The 22,730-nt window shown below is 40.3% G+C and overlaps 1 protein-coding gene across 1 annotated transcript in view; it reads right to left on the bottom strand.

Moving 5' to 3' along the window:
• The window catches only part of SHB (SH2 domain containing adaptor protein B), a 301,020-nt gene that overhangs the window by 1,900 nt on the left and 276,390 nt on the right, over window positions 1–22,730 (bottom strand). The gene's annotated exons all lie outside the window — the stretch shown is intronic.

Below are 22,730 nucleotides of genomic sequence, written 5' to 3'. Positions count from 1 at the left end.
TGTTTCTATTGTTCATACTTGTAGCTGCAGACTGACTTTTGTAAAACCTGGGTGAAATGCCTTTTTCAGATTCATGAAGATATAACTGCACTATATTACCAAAAGTTTTGGGACACCTGCCTTTACATGCACCTTAACTTAATGGCATCTCAGTTTTAGTCTGTAGATTTCAATATTGAGTTGGCCCATCCTTTGCAACTAGAACAACTTCAACTCTTCTAAGAAGGCTGTCCACAAGGTTTAGGAGTTTGTCTATTGGAATATTTGATCATTCTTCCAGAAGCACATTTGTGAGGTCAGGTACTGATGTGGAAGTGAAGGCCTGGCTCTCAGTCTCTGCTGTAATTCATCCCAAAAGTGTTCCATCTGTTCTGTTCGAGCCAAGTTCCTTCACCCCAAACTCGCTCATTAATTTCTTTATAGACCTTGTTTGTGCACTGGTGCGCAGTCATGTTGGAACAGGAAGGGACTATCCCAAACTGTTCCCACAAAGTTGGGAGCATGAAATTGTCCAAAATGTCTTGGTATGCTGATGTCTTAAGAGTCCCCTTTACTAGAATTAAGAAGCCAAGCCCAACCCCTGAAACACAACCCCACACCATAACCCCCCTCCATCAATGATTTGGACTAGTGCACAAGCAAAGGTCCATAAATAAATGGATAAGCGAGTTTGGGATGGAGGAACTTGACTGGCCTGCACAGAGTCCTGACCTCAACGCGATAGAACACCTTTGGGAAGAATTAGAGCAGAGAGCCTGACCTCACAAATGCGCTTCTGGAAGAATGGTGAAATATTCCCATAGACACTCCTAAACCTTGTGGACAGCCTTCCCAGAAGAGTTGAAGACGTTATAGCTGCAATGGGTGGGCCAACTCAGTCTTGAACCCTACGGACTAAGACTGGGATGCCATTAAAGTTTATGTGCATGTAAAGGCAGGCGTCCCAATACTTTTGGTAATATAGTGTATATAGACAAAGAATTTAATTAAAACCACACAAAGTATTAAACGTGTCAAAAGAATATGTGGATAATATAATAGCATTGATTATATTGTAAACATTTGGCTAAAATGTATAATTTGAAAATGTAACAATGTTAGGTAAAAAAAAATGGGTAGAGAGGTCAGGATAATTTGGGCATAACAACGAGATAATTACAATTAAGAAATAAACTTAAAACCTGGTGTTTTATTACTCTTAATGCTGTAAATTTTGGCGAAAAATTACAGACAGCTCACACTACATAAACAAAACATAGTTGTGTACCAGTTTACAAAGAGCAGAAATCCAACAGAGGGACAAATAAACAGTAGGCCATATATTCAAAGCTCTATTATGTATCATCTAAAACAGAGGTGATCGGTTTCATTGTGCTGCTTCAAACATCAGTAGGACATGGATCCATGCCCTACAAAAGACAACTCCCTGTATAGCATAATAGAATAGACGTCCTACCTAATAATTCGTAGACCCCAACTGATAACAAGATCCCCACATTTAAGGTCTTGGCCCACAGGTTGTAAACTCCTAAACCCCATACATCTCCTCTGCCAGATGGTGATATTTGAAGACCATATTTCCGATGTTTACATTTACCACAGTCTAGTAAAATGACAAGTGCTAGCTGTCATTTGACAGTTACTGTCAACACGAAGTCCAAGTGCTCCCAGGCCCTTTACTGCCACTAGAGATTTTGCCGTATGCATACACTGGGGAAAAGCATTAGCTGTTACAAAACAAATTCTTGATCTCAGCATTTCATCTACGAGTGTACATACATTTCAACGTTCTTTAATTCACAACATTTTAACACAAGAACATAAGTCTTTATTTTTACCATGTGACTAATTTTCAAATGTCATTTAACAATAGTCATAAACACAGAGATTTCTCTTATTCAGCACGTAGGGTGGAGGAGAATCACTGTGCAAACTTTATGAACTGAAGCTAGTCATACATACATGGCACATAATTGTGAAGTGGAAGGAAAATGATAAATGGTTTTCAACATTTTTTTAAATACATTTCTGAAAAGTGTGGTGTGCATTAGTATTCAGCCCCCTTTACTCTGGTACCCCTAACTAAAAGAGCACTAATCAGAAAAGCAGCCAAGAGGCCCATGGTAACTCTGGAGGAGCTGCAGAGATCTACACCTTGGGAGGGAGAATCTGTCCACAGGACAACTATTAGTCCACAAATCAGGCCTTTATTAAAGAGTGGCAAGAAGAAATCCATAAGAAGTCCTATTTGCAGTTTACGAGAAAAGCCATGTGAGGAACACAAAAAACATGTGGAAGAAGGTGCTCTGGTCAGATGAGTCCAAAACTGAACTTTTTGGCCTAAAAGCAAAACGCTATGTGTGGTGGAAAACTAATGCCACGTACACACGATCGGTTCATCCGATGAAAACGGACCGATGGATTTTTTCATCAGATATCCGATGAAGCTAACTTTCATCAGTCTTGCCTACACACCATCAGTTAAAAATCCCATTGTGTCCAACGCAGTGACGTAAAACACAACGACGTGCAGAGAAAAATGAAGTTCAATGCTTCCGAGCATGCGTCGACTTAATTCTGAGCATGCGTGGATTTTTGACCGATGGATTTCCCCACAGACGATCGTTTTTTTAACCATCAGATAATTTTAAAACAGGTTCTAAGTTTTTTGAACGATGGGAAAAAAAACGATGGGGCCCACACATGATCGGTTCGTCTGATGAAAACGGTCCATCGGACCGTTTTCATCAGCCGAACCGATCGTGTGTACAGGGCATAACACTTCAAATCACCCTGAACAGACCATCCCCACCCTGAAACATGGTGGATGGAGCCAAACACAGGGCAATCTTCGAAGAAAGCCTGTTAGAGTCTGCAAGACTTGAGATTTGGGTGGAGGTTCACCTTCCAGCCGGACAACGACCCTAAACATACAGCCAGAATTACAATGGAATGGTTTAGAACAAAATCATATTTATGTGTTAGAAATGCCCAGTCAAAGTCCAGACCTAAATCCAATTGAGAATATGTGGCAAGACTTGAGCTTGAGCAATTTTGCAAGGAAGAATGGGCAAAAATGTCACTCTCTATATGTGCAAAGTTGGTAGAGACATCCTCAAAAAGACTTGAAGCTGTAAATGCAGTGAAAGGTGGTTCTACAAAGTATTAACTTAGGGGGGCTGAATACAAATGCACGCCACACTTTTCACATATTTATTTGTAAAAAGAATTGAAAACCATTTATCATTTTACTTCCACTTCACAATTATGTGCCACTTTGTGTTGGTCTATAATGTATATACAGCCTCATATTGAGGTGGTATACCACGATCATGGCTACAGTCATGATCCTGGTATGCTTTTTTATTTTATTTTAAAGCAGGCGATTCTCTTTTTTGTTCCCACTCCATCCTTCAATCTTAGTTTGATTGCTTGCTTTAGAGGGCTGAGGAGAGATCTGTGGTTTAATAGACCCCAGATCTCTCCATAAAGAGGAGCTGTCACAGCTCATGCTATCACCAGGGATGTTGTTGATCCCTTGTGATAGCAATAAAGTTGATCAAAAGAAAATGAAAAGGTACAGTGAAAAAAAACCGAAAAATACATACACATTGGTCCCGCGTGCATACAAATGTGAGGTATCAGCGTGAATGTCAGAGTGAGAGCAATACACCTCCTGTGCAACTCTAATCTGGATAATTCAATGTTACATAGTTTGTTGCTATTCCCCACAGATGTTCGCAATTTTAAGTTGCGACAGGCTTTAGTATCTTTTTGCTCGGTGTAACATCCTCATTTTATTCTACAAAATATTGGTATTATATCGAGTTTGTGTTCACTAAAATGTAAATATTTTTTTCCCTAAAAATTAGCATTTGATAAACCGCTGCACAAATATCATGTGTCATAAAAATATGCAACACTCACCATTTTATTCTCCAGGCCCATTGCTTAAAAAATATATAGGCCGGGATTCAGAAAACACTTATGCTGGCGTATCTACAGATACGCAGCGTAAGTGTAGAGATGCGCCGTTGTATCTATGCTCCTTATTCACAATACTAGATACGCCTGAAATATGGCTTCATCCGACCGACGTAAGTCTTAGTACGGCGTCGGATCTTGGGTGCATATTTACGCTGGCCGCTAGGGGCGCTTCCGTAGATTAACGCGTTGAATATGTAAATGAGCTAGATATGCAGATTCACTAACGTACTTGCGCCCGTCGCAGTAAGCTACGCCGTTTGCGTAAGGCGTACGTCCGGCGTAACTATACCCCTCATAAAGCAGGGGTAAGTCACGTTAAGGTATGGACGTCGGAACAGTATTTTACGTCGTTTACGCAAGTCGTACGTGAATGGGGCTGGGCATAGGTTACGTTCACGTGGTATGAATGGAGTCGGCGTATCTTAGGGACGTGATTCGACGTGATTCTGAGCATGCGCCATTAGTTCGGCCATGCATTTACATGGGGTCACGCTTCATTATAATACAACACGCCCACCTTCCACCTACTTCGAATTAGGCGGGCTTACGCCGGCCTATTTACGTTACGCCGGCGCAACGTTGTCGGCGAGTGCTTTCTGAATAGTGTACTTCCCTCTCTATGTTGCGTAGCGCATATAAGATGCACTACGCCGCTCTAAAGATACGCCAATGTTTCTGAATCCCGGCCATAATGTTTAAGAATTCTACATAATTTTCGAGCAAAAAAAATGCAGATTTTTACATGTATGAGAGAATGGCAGTCGTTTTAGTCCATGCTTTGAGTAACAGCTTAGTCGCGGCAACAATGGAATGAATGTAACAGACCACAGGTACTTTGAAATCATCAATATCAATGTTGACTTTCCCAAAGTAGTGACAAAATAGTGATTTGCATACGTTAGTGGGACAAGGTCAGGGGTATACCTAATCCCACACTAGGAAGTGAGGGCAAATATGGCAGTAAAGCCTCGTACACACAATCCAATTTTCATCGGACAAAGCGTAGGACTTTTGTTCGAAGGGCGTTGATCATGAACTTGTCTTGCATACAAGACGGCAAAGAATTGTCGGCCAATAAACACAAAACGACATGGTTTTTCAGCTCTTTAGCGCCACCCTTTGGGCAACTTCTTCTAATGTTCTTTTATGGCTAGCATTGCTTCTGAGCATGCATGTTTTTACTTTGGCGTTTTGTACACACGATCGGAAAATCCGACCACACACATTTGTTGGCGGAAAACTTTAAAGCATGCTATCCAGCATTTGTTGGCGGAAAATCCAACAAGAATTGTCCGATGGAGCATACAAACGGTCGGATTTTCCAACAGCCTGCCGTCACACAATCCCCGTCGAAAAAAACGATCGTGTGTACGGGCCTTTAGCGTACCTGCTCCCAGCTTATGCTTAAACATTTCAATGAGTTCACAAGTTTGCATTAAAGAGTTAAAAATGCATATTAGTAACACCGATTATTTTGACAGTGTAATTAACCATAAGCTCTTTAATACCACTATATCCTACTCATCACTGAGGATAAAAGAAAAGCCTGAATCAGTGAGTGTATTCCCTCTAAACCCACTGTATGCTTTCCATATCTACAAGATTAGTGCTATGGAGACTCTGCCACCTAGAATAATAACTATGCAACAAAAACACTAAAAACAGAATTAACAGCCTCATTATAGCCAGGTAAAAGGAAGGATTTATAATGTACTTAAAAAAGGATGAATAGTAAAACAAGTGCAGCCTAGGAGCAGACTAGAGAGGCTTGTAATTCATCCGCTGTAGTTCCATGAAAAGTGTCACCAGCACAACTAGCATGAGATTTGCAGTATGGTAATCTAAGTTCCCATTATCTTTAGAAATATGCAGGACCAATATCAGTATCGGGAAACAATGACTGGAATTACAGCTCAGGATGACACAGAGAACCAGAATAGAAATCTCCGGTGCACACAGACTATGTTATCTAGAATACACAGACTGCAGATGTGCAAAGCATGTGATAATGCCTTAACACACCAATTAACACACACTGAGCAATGCTACTGTCTATGAATGGCACCTGTACTGCTTAGTGCCATGAGAAGAATACATTTTCTAAATATTTGTGCCAAGATAAAGAGGGTTTCCTAGAAATATGGTAATGGACTGTTTGCGCTACGAGGAACACATTGAGCACCTACCTCCTTTGTTTGCGATCCTGTGTACACAATAGTAGGATGGGAGTCCAACCATAAAATGAAATGATTTCATATTTAAAGCTTGGGACACCAAAATCAGGTTGTGCATGGAAAAGGGCATGACAGGTGGAAGCTTGAAATCATAGCCCCTCACACCAGATCAATCATTTTATCTTCCCATAAGATTATATTTGCAATTAGGCTGTTTTCTTTTTTTTTTATTATGTGATTTACCTGTAAAATACTCACTTAGCCGTCAAAAGGTGTTGGGCTGGGTTCACACATGTCTGGCTGCGGCTTGCAGCCTGGAATCTGGTGTGCTTCTGTTCACCAGTTCAGGGGCAAGTTTTTCCCTGAATTCACACCTGAACCAGACGCAAAAATGAAGAGGAACCTTTTTCAAGCCATGCTGCAACTGCCCCAGACCTGTGTGAGCCAGCTCCATTGAAAACTGGTCAAATTCACATGTTATGCGAATTGGATGCAGTTACGCCCAGCCTTAGACTGCTGCTACACCGCCATCTTGGATGTGATGTCAACAGTTCCAGCAGACTCAGAGCGGTCTCTCAAGTGACACTCTATAGTATTCCCTTTCACTCCTCCCAGATACTACATAAAAAGGTTATGTAAGGAAAGGTGGAGGAGCTAGACCAGCACAGAGAGCAATTAAAGTGATACTAATGTCTTGTTTTTTCCCCCTTTAAAAATAACAAACATGTCATACTTACCTGCTCTGTGTAGTGGTTTTGCACAGAACAGCCCAAATCCTCCTCTCCTCGGGTCCCTCTTGGGCCCTCCTGGCCCCTCCCTTCGGTTGAGTTCCACCACAGCAAGCAGATTGCTTTGGGGGCACCCAAGCCGAGTTGCAGCTCCATATGACCATTCTGACTGACTTTGATTGACAGCAGTGGGAGCCAATGGCGCTTCACTGCTGTCTCAGCCAATGAGGGAGAGTACAGGGAGCAGAGTCTGTTGTGCAACATCGCTGGATTGAGATAATGCTCAGGTAAGTATTAGGGGGGCTGCTGCAAAAAGATGTTTTTTTTATCTTAATGCCTGGAAAAAAATATTGGATCCTGTTCCCTTAACCACTTCCGGACCACCCGCCGTTGTTATTAAAGTCGGTACTTTGACATTAAATACCGAGGTTATGGCAGCAGAAAACTTGCCTGACCTCACAAATGCACTTCTGGAAGAATGGTAAAACATCCCCATAGACACACTCATGGACACACTCCTAAACCTTGTGGACATCCTTCCCAGAAGAGTTGAAGCTGTTTTAGCGGCAAAGGCTGGGCCAACTCAATATCGAACCCTATGGACTAAGACTGGGGTGCTATTAAAGTTCATGTGCGTGTAAAGGCAGGCGTCCCAATACTTAATATAGGGCTAGATTCACAGAGAGTTACGCCGGCGTATCAGTAGATACGCCGTCGTAACTCTGAATCTACGCTGTCGTAAATGTAAGCGTATTCTGGAAACCAGATACGCTTAAATTAGGCTAAGATAACCAGCGGCGTAAGTCTCCTACGCCGTCGTATCTTAGGGTGCATATTTAAGCTGGCCGCTAGGTGGCGCTTCCGTCGATTTCAGCTTAGAATATGCAAATGAGCTGGATACGCCGATTCAGAAACGTACGTGCGCCCGGTGGATTTTTTTACGTTGTTTGCGCAAGGCTTTTTCCGGCATAACGTTACTCCTGCTTCAATGAGGCGTACGCAATGTTAAGTATGGACGTCGTTCCCGCGTCGAATTTTGAAAATTTTACGTCGTTTGCGCAAGTCATTCGCGAATAGGGCTTTGCATAAATTATGCCCACGTCGAAAGCATTGACTATTTGCGAAGTGATTAGGAGCATGCGCACTGGGATACGTTCACGGACGGCGCATGCGCCGTTCGTGAGAAACGTCATTTACGTGGGGTCATGTTTTATTTACATAAAACACGCCCACCTCTTGACAATTTGAATTCGGCGCGCTTACGCCGGCAGATTTACCCTACGCCGCAACTTGCGGAGCAAGTGCTTTGTGAATACTGCACGTGCCTCTCTAAATTGCGGCGGCGTAGCGTAAATAACATACGCTACGCCCGCACAAACTTACGTCCCCCTACCTGAATCTAGCCCATAGTGTATGTTCACTCCGCTTTACAGGGAATTGTTAAAATGTTCCTTTCTACTAAGAGAAAGTTATAAATTAAATGCTGTGTCTATGCAAACATTCCATAGACAACTGCCAAGACTCCATTATAAGTAGAAGATGTAAACATTTCGCATTCAACAAAATAGATAGCTCAATAACATGTACAAGAATTGACCAGGATAGGCGTTTGGTTGTATACCAGTGTTCCTTAAACATTTTTCACTCAAGGCACCTTTTAAAATTCTGCACTCTATCGAGGCACCCCATTCTAAAATGTAAAAAAATAAACAAATATTTTACATAATGCAGCAACATCCACACACATAGGACACCCAACATTAGAGGTGATTTATTCTTCCAAAGCAAATACACAGTTGCACACTTTTACCAACTAGTATTCTAATGTTTCCCTTACCCCTCAGTTTTTCTCCCTTACTCAGATAATGTGACCCCAGTGCTGATGGATAGAGGCAGAGGAAGGGCAAACAAGAATGCTGTGCACACAACCAATGTCCTATTTATCAACTGATGTCATTGGTTGTTAGGATGGTGGCGGCTAGATGGTTGTAATGGTGCACAATGAAAACCTACGGCTTTGTGTAACTAAAAGGCAGGCTTTATCCACCCGCTGGCTTGTATGCAATTTTTGGACAATTTTTAGGATTTTAGCCAAAGGCATCACTGAAAAAGCTTGAAGGCATCCTGGCTGAAAAAGACTGCTGTATACTTTATATATATATATATATATATATATATATATATATATATATATATATATATATATATATATATATATATATATATATATATATATATATATATATATATATATATATATAAAGTTTGGATTTTATGTGACCTTTTAACAAAGTACAGTATATACTATTTCTAAATGCAATCCCTAGTCGTGTCCTAAAATATACATGCACTTAATAAATGAGGCACAGCAAACAACAACAAGAATACGTTTACAGCTTGATGAGAAATGCAATGCATCATGTCACTCCATGAAAGAAATATTAATCATGGCATCCAGTTGGCGAAAGAGATCTAATTTGCAGAAAATATTGTGCTGGCAGAGATAAATGTTTGATCAACAGCTAGTTATTATGGAAATGTGTTCATACTTATCAGTAGAGCATAAAAACAATTAAATGGCAAAATAACCGATCCATAAAAATACAGCAACCAAATACAATATATCTATTCCAGCTGTATAATCTCCCTCTTTTTTTCTAATTGGGGATGGGTCTAATTTTTCATAACACGGGTGTAGTTTTAGCCAATTTTGGCCAGATTAGAGATTTGGAAGTAAACCAATGAACAAAATTAACTCTATTCAATTATATAATAAAAAAATGGGACTCTTGGTTCTCACATGGAGCTATATTGTTCAGAAATGCAAACAATTGAATAGAGATGTTAGTTCAAATTTATATTTCTATATTGTTTATTTATTTTCACATTATATATCTTTACACTATTATACAGGAATATATATAGTTATTTTTTTTATAGGAAACCCTTGATAAATTGTATCAATATATTTTCTACTTGTGTATTTTTCAATAATTACATAAATGAATAACCTTTATATGTTAATTGTACTGTAATTGAAACATCTTATTGTACCACTATTTAACCTCAATAAAAAACAAGTTTGTAAACAATAAAAACACCACATATAATGAAAAATATACATGTCCAAGTGTCTGTAGGTTAGGTTCTGTAGGGAAGTGTTTCTCAACTCCAGTCCTCAAGGCGCCCCAACAAGTCATGTTTTCAGACTTTCCATTATTTTGCACAGGTGATTGGATCAGTTTCACTGCCTTCGTAATTACCAAAGCTGTTTCATCTGAGGGAAATCCTCAAAACATGACCTGTTGGGGTGGCTTGAGGATTGGAGTTGAGAAACACTGCTGTAGGGTCTGAAAACAAAAGGCTCTCTAATATGCAAAATAGCGAACAGCTCCTGTAAACGCTAGATATGGGCTGCACCTTACTTTTGGTTAATGCCACCATTCATCACAGTTGTGGGCCAATAGTAAAATATAGAGGGCATAAGGGGTGGATCAGAGCCGATAACCACAGAAGCTGGCTGCTGCAAAACAAATGGAGGGGGTCCTGGCTTTTTAGTTTTACTCTAAGCTTCCATTTATAAAAAAAAATTGGTAGATGATATGCTAGTAGTCATGTAGTTTTATCATGTATACAAGAGGTAATGAAAGTCTTTTGAAATCTTGTGCTCGTTTACAGCTCAGCAATACCTTTATTTGGAGAAGAGCCACCAAGGGCTCACCCACTATAGTGCACAAGACTACCTGAATTTTCCTGTGCTAGCCCAATTCTTGGAACTATCTTAATGTAAAAATGTAAACTCTCATGTATACTGAGACATATGGTTCAACGTCCTCTTTTGGCCATTTGGTGTTATAGAGCACTTGGTGGGATGTTGGGCTTACTACTTTTTAGAACTGAACTCAAGGAATCAATTCTAACCAGAGGGCCAGTCATTGCTAAATTGACATTTTATGCTTTCCTTTTGATTTCAAACTGGGGAGCACAAATCAAATGTGACCCACTGAGGTCACCATAAACTTAGAAATGCCCAGTGTGTGCCTCATCTTTGTTGAATTAGGCAGAGGACAACAGCCTGTCAGCCAAAATGTGTCAAGGCTTTGGATCTTCTATGAGTGCATTATTAGCGTTCAAAGCTCATTATTGCCATTTCTTCTATCGCCAACAAAGCAAAACTGTCACTTGCGGCTTGTGTGAGAACATAAGCTTTTAGCTTTACTTTCCCTTTATACTATATCCAATGGCTCTGCAAAAAAATATCCATTTTAAGCAAAAAATATTATCCTAAAGGGATTTGTAGAGATTTGCTACTACATTAACAACTTGTGTCGTGCAAATGTTACACAAAGATCTCCCAAGAGGCGTTCCAATTTTTTTCATATTAGGAGACTACGAGGGAACTGTAATTACAGTCTTTCGATGTTAATTTAAATTTCATTTCTTTACAGGAATTATTCCTTCTTACCAGACAAGACTACACAGTTGGTGAAGGTGACATCCTTAGATACATAATTATGATGAAATAAATACCTCTGAAATGACAGCCCCTGTAAAGACTGGCAGAGGATTTTGACACAAATATATATTCCTCTTCGTGGGGAAGTGACAGACAATTAAAATAAGGAGCGGATTTTAAGAGGGGATAATTTGAAAAGGTTTACAACAATAAACTGGCTTTACTATATTTTAAAATATTTAACAATGACTTCAATAACTTAAAAACGAATGGGTGCGAAATACATATTTTTCTTATAATTTTTTGTACCATCTTGCCTTGTCTCTCATTTCTGGTGAACCTTGAACTCTTTGCTCTTCCCATGAATTCCTGATTTAAGCCTGATTATTGTGCTCTCTTTAGTCGATATCATGCTCCTTTGCATACCTGCAGATATCCTTATCGCCACTGCCACTCATTATTGACCTTTGGCTTGTTCCTCCACTTGATCCCAACCTTTGGCTTGTGTAATGACTACACTTTTGCATGATCCCTACCTGCTACTGGCCCCCAATTTTCTCACTTCCTGGGTGATCCTGAGGGCCGCAACCTGGTACTAACATGCAGCAAAACCCTTCTCCACCATCAGGAGTTCTGATTAATACTGGTTAGTGCTTAGACCCCACGCCTCGGAAGAGCCCGCACCACCTGCCAGGGTGACCCGTTTGTTTACTTATTCTGCTAGTTGGGGAGAACATCTCTACTGCTATAGCAATTTGTCTCCGTGCCTGACTTGTTCAGATTTGCCAAAATCATTACACTGACCTTGGGCATAATAAAAAAAAAAAATCTTTAATCTTTTACAGCAAGAAAAACATTCCATCCTTTATTAATTTAGTTGCTTGCTTTAAATCCTCCCCAAATATCCTGTAATTTTATACTTATGGTGCCACAAAATTGAATACCAAATTCTAAATGTGGTTTTATAACCAATTCATACAGGGACAATACTATATTGGCATAACATTTTACCCCAAAAGTTAGCTTGCGTTTTCAGCTACCACTTGTCATTGAGTGGAGGTACTAAGCTTACTCAAACCATTGAACAAAATATTGAAGACACTGTAATTAACAATCTTCCATACATTGTTCGTGATTAGAATTTTAGTTTTTTTTCCCTATCCTTTTCTTAAATTTGTATGCAAATAAACTAAAATGACAGAGCACCAAAAATGCCTGCATGTTGTCAATAAAACAACATTTACATGCCTAAAGAGCTTCTAAACCTGGGCTGTCTATGTTAAAGCTCTATTTTGCTCTCCTGCATCCCAGGACACAATGGAAGCACATCAGCAACTAAGATGAGGTGCTGAAGGTTTTCTATTCAGAATTTAAGACACAAACTGCAGGTAGTATGCCCTTGAGACTTGCACCCAAGATACATATGTGACAATTGCTGGGCAAGTGAATCTATGTGCAGTCACATGTTGGTGCCTGAACATAGGAGGTTATGTTACATTTATAATTGTGTGTACATGCTATGCTCACTCTCATGAACCTTGATGGATGGCGCAATAAAGCCATCTTCCACCTTCAGTGTTGTGTCATACACGCTTCACAGCACATCTTATTTCACTGATAAATTTGCATTTTTTTTTCTTCTTAAAAAGCTTGAAAGTAAATGTAAGATGGCCACATGAAGTATGAAGAAGGGGACACACCCCGAAAGCTCGTCAATGAAAAATGATATGTTAGTGCAAATAAAAAAAGTATCACGGACAGTGCTCTATTTTCCCCGAAGAAAAAAAAAAAAGGATGCAAAACATGGTAAAAAAAAATAATAAAAGCTCCTTATGTGGTTTTTGGGTGGTAATCCCCACTGAAGGAAACTCTGGCTTAAAGTCCAAAATAGATTTTGCTTTAATATTTTTTAACTATTTTGCTGATATATGGAGAACATGACCAGCTTTTTACAGCAGCTTTACAAAAAGAGATAGTTGCAGGAATTTATATTTCTCATAAAAAAAATAAAAAACACAGCCAAATATCAATTGTGACCTTTTACAAATAGGCCCCCAGAGAGTACTGTGTATGATGGTATCTCAAAAAGGCTAACATGTAATATAAAATATTTTGAACACTTATACCGGTTTGTAAATGCTTCTTGCCAGTCTGACAATTTGAGTCTTTTGTTTCTCTGCTTTCATTTTCCAGAGTAGGTTTCTAAATATTTTTGGTGTGATCTAATGCAACACAGACAGTTGGGGGCTCATTTACACTGCGCAGATGCCCATACAGCGGAAAGGGTTGTTTATTTGTGCATCTGGAACAGCACAGAGCTGTGTGCAGGCAGCCTGTGTTGGTCAATGGACCCATACATGCAGGGATGGGTACACAGACCCAGGTACACATTGTGTGTTTTCAGAACTTTAAACCCATCTCTGCACATAGTTGCAAAATCCTAGTTATATAGTTAAATAGTAGGTGTGGTTGAAAAAAGACACAAGTCCAATCTATATGTGTGATTATATGTCAGTATTACATTGTATATCCCTGTATGTTGTGGTCGTTCAAGTGCTTTTCTAATAGTTTCTTGAAACTATCGATGCCCCCCCCCCCCCCCCCGCTGAGACCACCGTCTGTGGAAGGGAATTCCGCATCCTTGCCGCTCTTACAGTAAAGAACCCTCTACGTAGTTTTTTTTTCACACGAAAAACCCTCTATGTAGTTTAAGGTTGAACCTCTTTTCTTATAATTTTAATGAGTGGCCACGTGTCTTGTTAAACTCCCTTCCGCAAAAAGGTTTTATCCCTATTGTGGGGTCACCAGTATGGTATTTGTAAATTGAAATCATATCCCCTCTCAAACGTCTCTTCTCCAGAGAGAACAAATTCAGTGATTGCAACCTTTCCTCATAGCCAATATCCTCCAGAACCTTTATCAGCTTTGTTGCCCTTCTTTGTACTCGCTTCATTTCCAGTACATCTTTCCTCAGAGGTTCTCCCCCCCAGTGTATAGATTGCATTCCAATTTTTGCCATCCAAATGCATTATTTTACATGTTTCTACATTGAACCTCATTTGCCATGTAGTTGCCCACCCCATTAATGTTTTCAGATCTTTTTGCAAGGTTTCCACATCCTGCAGAGAAGTTATTGCCCTGCTTAGCTTAGTATCGTCCGCAAATACTGAGATTGCACTGTTTACCCTATCCTCCATAGTTCTTTGCTTCAAGGTTACTTGACCTTCTCACAACTGGACTTACAAACTTGTACTGTGATCATGAAGGGGTTATTAAAGAAACCCTTAAAGTGGTTGTAAAGGCAAAGTTTTTTACCTTAATATATTCTCTGCATTAAGGTTAAAACATTCTGTGTTCAGCCCCCCCCAAATAAATATGGGAGCCGGATCTAAATGCAGAGGCTCTCTCTTCACAGGACATGGGGGCAGCAGTGGAAAACATTGGCTCCTGCTGCTGTCAACCATAGCCTGTGAGGAGAGAGCCAGGTGGGGGCCGAGCCGCGCTGTGTGTGTCAATGGACACACAGAGCCTAGCTCGGAATATAGCCTGCATGAGTGCCCCCATAGCAAGCTGTCTGCTATGGGGGCACTTAGAAGGGGGTGCAGCTAAGAAAGCTGGCATATATTTGCTAATGTGTGCCAACAAGACCCTCGGTTTTTAACATAATTAGTCAGGGGTGATTTGGTTGTTTTGCAGGCAAGCAAGTGTGCTAGTGAATCTTTGTTTGTTTGGGATGTGCATTGCCCTTCCATGTGCACCTTGCTGCAAAAGGCTAGTTATAGGTTGGAGTGATTGCCACTTCTTTGTACACACTATAGGCAGCTTGTATTGTGCATAAAAGCTTGCCTATTTAGGGAAACTTCAGGGATCAATTGAAATAAAACTATTGATATACAATGCAGAGCCCAAGCCTTACTATTTTTGATCATTTGGTAGTACAGGCTCTCCTCACTTAACGACCAGGTTCTGTTCCAATGACCAGGTCATCAAACGAATTGGTCGTTAAATGAGGAGCCATAAGTAATCAATAATTTAAGCATTCTTAACTACTGTACTGTACTTGTATTGTGAAAAAGAGTTTAAAATACAAAACTCCAGCTCAATAACATTGTTTTAATTTGCATAAGTACAGAACACAAACTAAACTTCTGTACTGTACAATACAATGATGTACAGCACGTCCTTTGGGTGGGGAGAACTGGTCGTAAGTCTGAGCGGTCGTTAAACGAGGAGTATATGTAAAGTGTACAAGTCCACAATTGATAATGAGATCTTCCAGCACAGTGAAGACAAGGTTAATGATGGTAAACATACCTCCCCAGACCCCCCTAAAAATGACATAGAAGCTTAGCGCCAAGTAGGATTTTTTCTACGTTTTGGATTTTTCTGAAAAGAGCATGTAAAAAGGTAAGCAGCATTTTGTATGCATTATATTAAAGTTATGCTGTGTGAATGAGAACAAATATAAAGTTGGTGTTATCCCAGTTTACCTGCAAATGTAAAAAAAAAACACTTTAATTTTAGTAGTGACTTACCCAAGGCCAGTAAGAGACAGCATGATAAAGTTAACAGTGTTTTCCTTTAATTCTGAGCATTGCTTGTGAATGTTGTGATGTTTCTATATTGCCTAAGGCAATGGTTATAACATAGTGATATATTTCTACCCGCAATTAGGTCCTGATATTGCACTACTCCAAAGAAAATGAATAAAAGGAGCAGAAGTTCTGCTTCATGAATTAATTGACATCAGTTCCAGTTGTGAGGGCAGATACCTTCCTGCAAACATTTACAATGAATTAATAAGGTTTGTCTGTGTCTACTTAATTAACTGACATGTGTCCTGGCTTCTCCTATGCTAAAGAATGCTGTGTGAACGCAACACGCACTCATTAAGTATGCTTACTGGATTGCAAATCCCTTAAAACAACAACTTTGACTATAGTATTATTGCATTTTATGTAGTTAATAGGCTTATGCTGGAAGAAGAAAAAGTCTGAATTTGCTATTTAAATAAAAATCTTAAATGTTAGATGAGGAAAAAAAATATTGTTAACCAGAATTGCATTACTTTTACACGTGAAGAATAAAATTACTGAAGATCTGGAATCAATACCGATAGGTCAGGAGGAGAGGCCGCTACCCCAGGTGGATTGCTTTCATGGGGAGGCACTGTCTGGTGAGCTACACCCTCCCTATCACATTCGTGGCATACCTGGAGGGAATGGTCTACATCAGGTACCACCGCAGGCGACGTGCAGATGGGAAGTGCTCTCTGCATTCCACTTGACAACTGATTGATAATTCCAGATTAATTGAAAGAGACAGCAAATAGTGTATTGAATAATAATACTGAGGGGTATTACGACTGTTCCAGCCAGCTACTGGACCACCAATGTTGGGAGGGCTTATTGTTTTAGCTAGCTACTGACCACCAATATTGGGGGGTTTATTGTTGCAGCCAGCCACTGACCACCGATTTTGGAAGGAGGAGGGGGTTGTTGATCCAGCCACCCACTGATGACCCATTCTAAGGGGGGGGGGTATTTTTAAAGCCAGTTATTAACCACCATTGCAGAGGAGGCCTGGATGGCCATTATCCAAGCCTGAGGAAGGGCCCGACCCGGAACGGATGTCATCTGAAGTGTACCGCCGATCGTAGTCCCATCCATTTGGAAGCACCGTGCACCAGCAGTGTGGCCGGAGGACAGACCTGATCACGGACACCAGTCCACACCAGTGACATCGCACTCTTCCCTCACCCGGAAGTCGGAGCGGATGAAACCCCATTATGCCTGTCATCACCACAATCTTGTGAGTGTACTCAATTAAGTTTTTCTTATTAAACTGCATACTAACTGCACCTAGATGGTGCTGTTCCCATTTACATTGCAGGAGGAGGTTTCATGTTTTGGCAAACCACTGACCACCAAATGCTGGAGTGGGAGTCAGGATTTTTTTTTTCCGTCAGTCACTGACCACCAATAAAGGGGGTTACTGTCAAAGCCAACAGCTGACCACCTATGCTAGGAAAAGGAGGAAGGGGGGGGGTGTTATTTTTACAGTCACACCATGACCACCAATGCGAGGGGGCTAATTTAACCACCACTGACCATAAATGAAGGGGTGATTATTGCGCCCAGAAATTCCAGTGCTGTGGGTTATTATTACATCACTGTTGTGGGTTTCCATTACTGCCAGTGACAATTCTGGACTTAATTTTACTCCCACACTACGAACCATATAGGGTAAAGCGACACCCCCTTTATTGGATACGCCTCCAGGTGTACTATATTTTTGTACCACATTTTTTTCTTTATACTTTCAAGGCATCCCTCCTTATCAATGCTGGTATCTATGCAGCAGATGGCACCTCTAAATTCCTGATATGCTACGTTTAGTTTAGAAAAAAGTACTTACAGCTGTTCCTATATGCCCTTCACCAGTTAATTCTTACCTCCACCTCCAGTCTGCATGACATTTTATTTCAGGACTATTACTTAAAGTAATTTTGTTGTCGGTAGGAAAAAAATATATCTAGCCCTCAGGCCCCAGGTAAGCTAGGGTATGCCACTGGTACCCCATCGCAATTCACTTTGCCTTCAAGCAGTCCAGCGCTATTCACAATCAGAACAAGAAGACTGGCAGAGAACCCACAGCAGAAAGGTTCTGTAACGTCACCGGGCAGTTCTGGGTCAACGTAAAATTCTTTGGTGGACTAGAGGCTACACAGCGATGCTTAGATAAGCGCGGTGGCAACAGGGAGAGGGACCTCAGCTATAGAAGATGATTAAGGCATGCACTGAGAGGAAGTAGGGAAAGTTTGGCATCTTCTGGGCACTGGATGACCTTGTTCCAGTTCTGCTGATGGCGGTAGTAAAATAATACCAATCACTGGATCCACGTTGTAATTTCAGCCACATAAAACACTTGATAAGGTGGACTGCTTTGAATATTAAATACACAGGCAGCTTCTTCAAGCTTATTAACCTGTTCCAAGCAGAATGAGAGCAAAGCTTTTTTCACTGCATAAAGTCATCAAGACAAAAATAATGGTTTTGCTTTTACATTAGCTTTAGTCTAGACATCATCTCTTCACGGTCCAATGGTTACAGTGAAAGTTAAATGTGAATTTATTTCTCGGCAGAGGTGACATCACACACATAAAGATGTCTGAAAGTGCAGAGGACTAGCACTCATTTTCACTCGCACAAAGGATGTTGATTGAATTGCCATGGAAACCAGAACCCCCTACTATCAAGAGCTGTTCCACTGCTACACCTATCATGAGCAAGCGAGTAATATACACATAATGCCTGTAGGCTCCTGTACATTGCACCCTCCACAAAATTCTAAGCCAACAGGCCTTTAATATGTTTTGTTTAATAGCTTAATCACTCCTTGGATACTGCACAGTCTATACAGTCATCATCCACATAACAAAGCAGAATACAACACTATGAGACAGCAAAGCATAAAATATGCTACAGTGCTATTGTGTAATTACTTTGCTGAATGAAGAGTCTCACACCAAGAACGCTGAAAGCGAGAGGAGAATATTTGATTCAAACTATTTACACATTTTATGGCATTGCTATAAAAAACACATTTGTAAAAGACAGTATTTAAGAATTCTTTTTTCTACTCAATGTGACCCAAGGTTTAAGAAGCTTTACTCTGTTTTATTGCCCATGTTTAAAGTGAATTAGTTAGGATTGCAATATGAGAGCTGCAACGGTTAATTTGTAATTAAAAGGTAGACACAGGTGGTGTGATAATGATCCTGGCTAAGTCCTGGTAAGTCACTGACCTGGATTAAAGCTCAACTCCCACCCTCCCTTCCCTAAAGATCTTCCAGTTTTTGTTTTATATACTAACTTTTTTTCAATGTTTTTAGGCCGGTCACATGATGTCCCCTTCCTCTATGCCTTTTCTGCAGGCTGGATGGTCCTTGACGACAGAAGTGGGATTGATGGGATGACATCACCACCACTTTCTGCACCATTACAGTGTAAATGATGGGTGCCACAGTGATGCCCCTTAGGGATGGGCTTATAATGCCCTGCATTTACGATAAAATCCTCAGTCTTTTGGGTGGAGTGGCGCTGAGCGTCTTTGAACCTGGAAGACTGTGGGGAAATCTTGTGGCAAAAAAGAGGTATGATAGGAGCTTTAAGCAAAGGGTACAAGTTCTGTTGTTTCAGGTTTCAAGGTTGCATGTTTGTTCAAAGTCTGTAACTCACTAGTAATAAAGCTAAAGTGAATGTAACAGCCATATGTAGCTGACAGGCTTTCATGAAAACAGCAAACAACTAAATGAATCATTAAGCCAGGGGTTGACAAATTTGCTTGGAATCTAGGAGCCAGGTAAAAAAGTTAGGAGCCAGAAAACGCGCCCCGTCCCGACGAGCTTGCGCGCAGAAAGCGAACACATACGTGACCAGCGCCCCCATATGTAAACGGTGTTCAAACCACACACGTGAGGTATCGCCGCGATTGGTAGAGCGAGAGCAATAATTCTAGCCCTAGACCTCCTCTGTAACTCAAAACATGCAACCTGTAGATTTTTTTTAAACGTCGCCTATGAAGATTTTAAAGGGTAAAAGTTTGTCTGCATTCCACGAGCGGACGCAATTTTGAAGCGTGACATGTTGGGTATGAATTTACTCGGCGTAACATTATCTTTCATAATATTAAAAAAAAATGGGGATAACTTTACTATTGTTTATTTTTTAATTAAACAAAGTGTAATTTTTTCACCAAAAAAGTGCGCTTGTAAGACCGCTGCGCAAATACGGCATGACAGAAAGTATTGCAACGTTTGCCATTTTATTCTCTAGGGTGTTAGGATAAAAAATATATATAATGTTTGGGGGTTCTAATTAGAGGGAAGAAGATGGCAGAGAAAATAGTGAAAAATTACATTAGAATTGCTGTTTAACTTGTAATGCTTAACTTGTAATACCAACGGCCACCACCAGATGGCGCCAGCTCACATCTGGTGGTAATAACTTGTAATACCAACGGCTCACCACCAGATGGCCCCAGCTCAAAAAAAAAAAAAAAAAAAAATTATTTTTATTTTTTTGCCCCCCCTTCCAAGCCAAGTCGCCAGGGCCCCATTTCTAGTCGCCATGGCGACCTGGCGCCCGGGATTTGTCGAGCCCTGCATTAAGCCCAGGTTCACACTGGGTACGATTTGCTTCGATTTGAGATGCGATTTCACATGTGAAATCGCAACTCAAATCAGTGGCATTTGCCGGCAATGACACCGTCCTAATCGGGCCGCGATTTACATTGATATCTGTGCAGAAACCTGCACAGATGTCTCTTAAATCGCGGCCGAAATCGGGACTGCCAGCGGGAGTGAAGCCCTGCGAGTTCAGCTGAACTCGCACGGCTTCACTTTTGCAGCCCAGTGTGAACCAGGGCTAAATCCCACAATTGGGAGATATCTTACCTGCCACAGGATATGTATTTTTCCCCATTCTGTCCTGAAATCTATACAGACCTGCCGCATAGTACAGTCAGCCACAAGGCATGCAGTTCAAGCGTAAGTAAACCCATCGATTTAATAGTTTAATAAAAAAAACAATTACGTTCCCGGCATGCCGTAAATGCTAACTGTCACATTTCATGTTTGTGCTCTCAACCAAACTGTCAAACCATCCAATGGCTGGTGTCATAACTGATCACATGTGTAGCATCATAGCAGTTGAAGTTTAAACAGAGGCCAACATGGCAGCTTTCTTGGCTGAAAACGATACTTCCACTTTAAGCCGCACAGCTAGGTCACCTGTCTGCTCACAGTTGATTGGATAGTAGAGTACACTAGTGAAGTCAACGCTTTGCCATCTCCTTGTGTTAGCTTGTTTCTTATTAGCACATGTGAATGCAAACCATTTCACTGGGCCCATGTACTGCCCCATACCCCCTTTCTGATTGCCGCTGTAGAAAAGATTACGAGAACTTGAAATCAAGTTCAACTCAGGCAATTACATTAGGTGCATTTACAATATATTTATTGATTTTATTCTTTCGGTTAAAATATTTTATTAAAGATTGCACAATAGAATACATATTGGTTATACAAATTTTAAATTAAGTAGTTGTATATATATATAACTTTTATCTTCTCTACAATTGTGTAAAAGGAAATATAAGAACTTTTTGTCATAAATAAATAAATATAATATATAAAATAGAATAATAATGAAATAAGATAATTTAAGAAGTTGATTGTATTCTTTATAAAAAAAATAATAAGTAAAACAGCATTCAAATTATATATATATATATATATATATATATATATATATATATATAGTGGCAGTGGGACCCCGTGCAACCTGAAAGATTGTTGGTTTACGTCAGATTTTGGAGAGAAAGGCACGCCGATTGCACAACTGTGTGTTGGGCTATTTAGTTGTGACCTGACTATGGCTCAGGGCCCCACCAAACAAACAGGGAGTTTGTGCATTGGAATCACGTGGAGTCAGAGGCTGCATGGGTGCAGCCAGAGCATGCATGTCTGCAGGAGGCAGACGTCCTTGGTGACAGAGCAGCAAGGCTCTGATCAGGAGTAAGCTTAACTCTAGGAAACGCTTTTGTTCTGAGGAGCAGACCTAAGGCCTAGGCTGAAGGCTCGAAGCAGCCGTATGGCAACAAAGTAAGCCAGGAGGCTTAAGTATTGCGTATGCAAGATACAGTAATGGCGGAACCCCCTCTGTGTGGACTACTGATGTCTTTGTGAACTTTTCTATCATTTTAAATAAAAGTGGGCTACCAGGCCCTTAAAAATTCAGTTCTGGACTGACGTACTCACTGAAAACGCACCTACCGCTGGAGTCTGATCACCCCAATCTTACAATATATAAATAAAAATAATACCGTAGATATAGCTATTATAGGCTTCTATTAACAAAGGTCCTTTCTGATTGAGAATTTTTTTGCTTCGTTCCATTTGATAGACAAGACGATAGCCAAGGCACTACACTTAGCTAATCATCAAGAGTAATAATATATCACACATTTTTGCAGATGTTTGGGCGTATGGCCCAAATCCACATGTATTCCTCTGCCTCTGACTTTCTCCTGTAATTGCATAATGAATAATTCATGAGCTAGACATGGAAACATTTATGCCAAATTAGCCTCCCCATGAAACAGTAATCTAAAATACTTTGGGTAGCGCTGATATTGGTAAGCTTCAGTTACAATTAGACACAAAAGAATATTCCAATTAAAATAGGTTATAAAAGAGGTTATATTCCAAATTCAGATAGCACACAAAAAATATGTTCTCAAAAGACAAAACCTTATACTAAAATAATCAAAATAGCAAACGACACATTGCCAAGCGTTGCGTTTTGTTATAAGATGACATTG

This window comes from Rana temporaria, chromosome 1, assembly GCF_905171775.1.
Source record: "Rana temporaria chromosome 1, aRanTem1.1, whole genome shotgun sequence".
Taxonomy (NCBI): Eukaryota; Metazoa; Chordata; class Amphibia; order Anura; family Ranidae; genus Rana; species Rana temporaria.
This window is presented reverse-complemented; position numbering and strand designations above follow the sequence as displayed.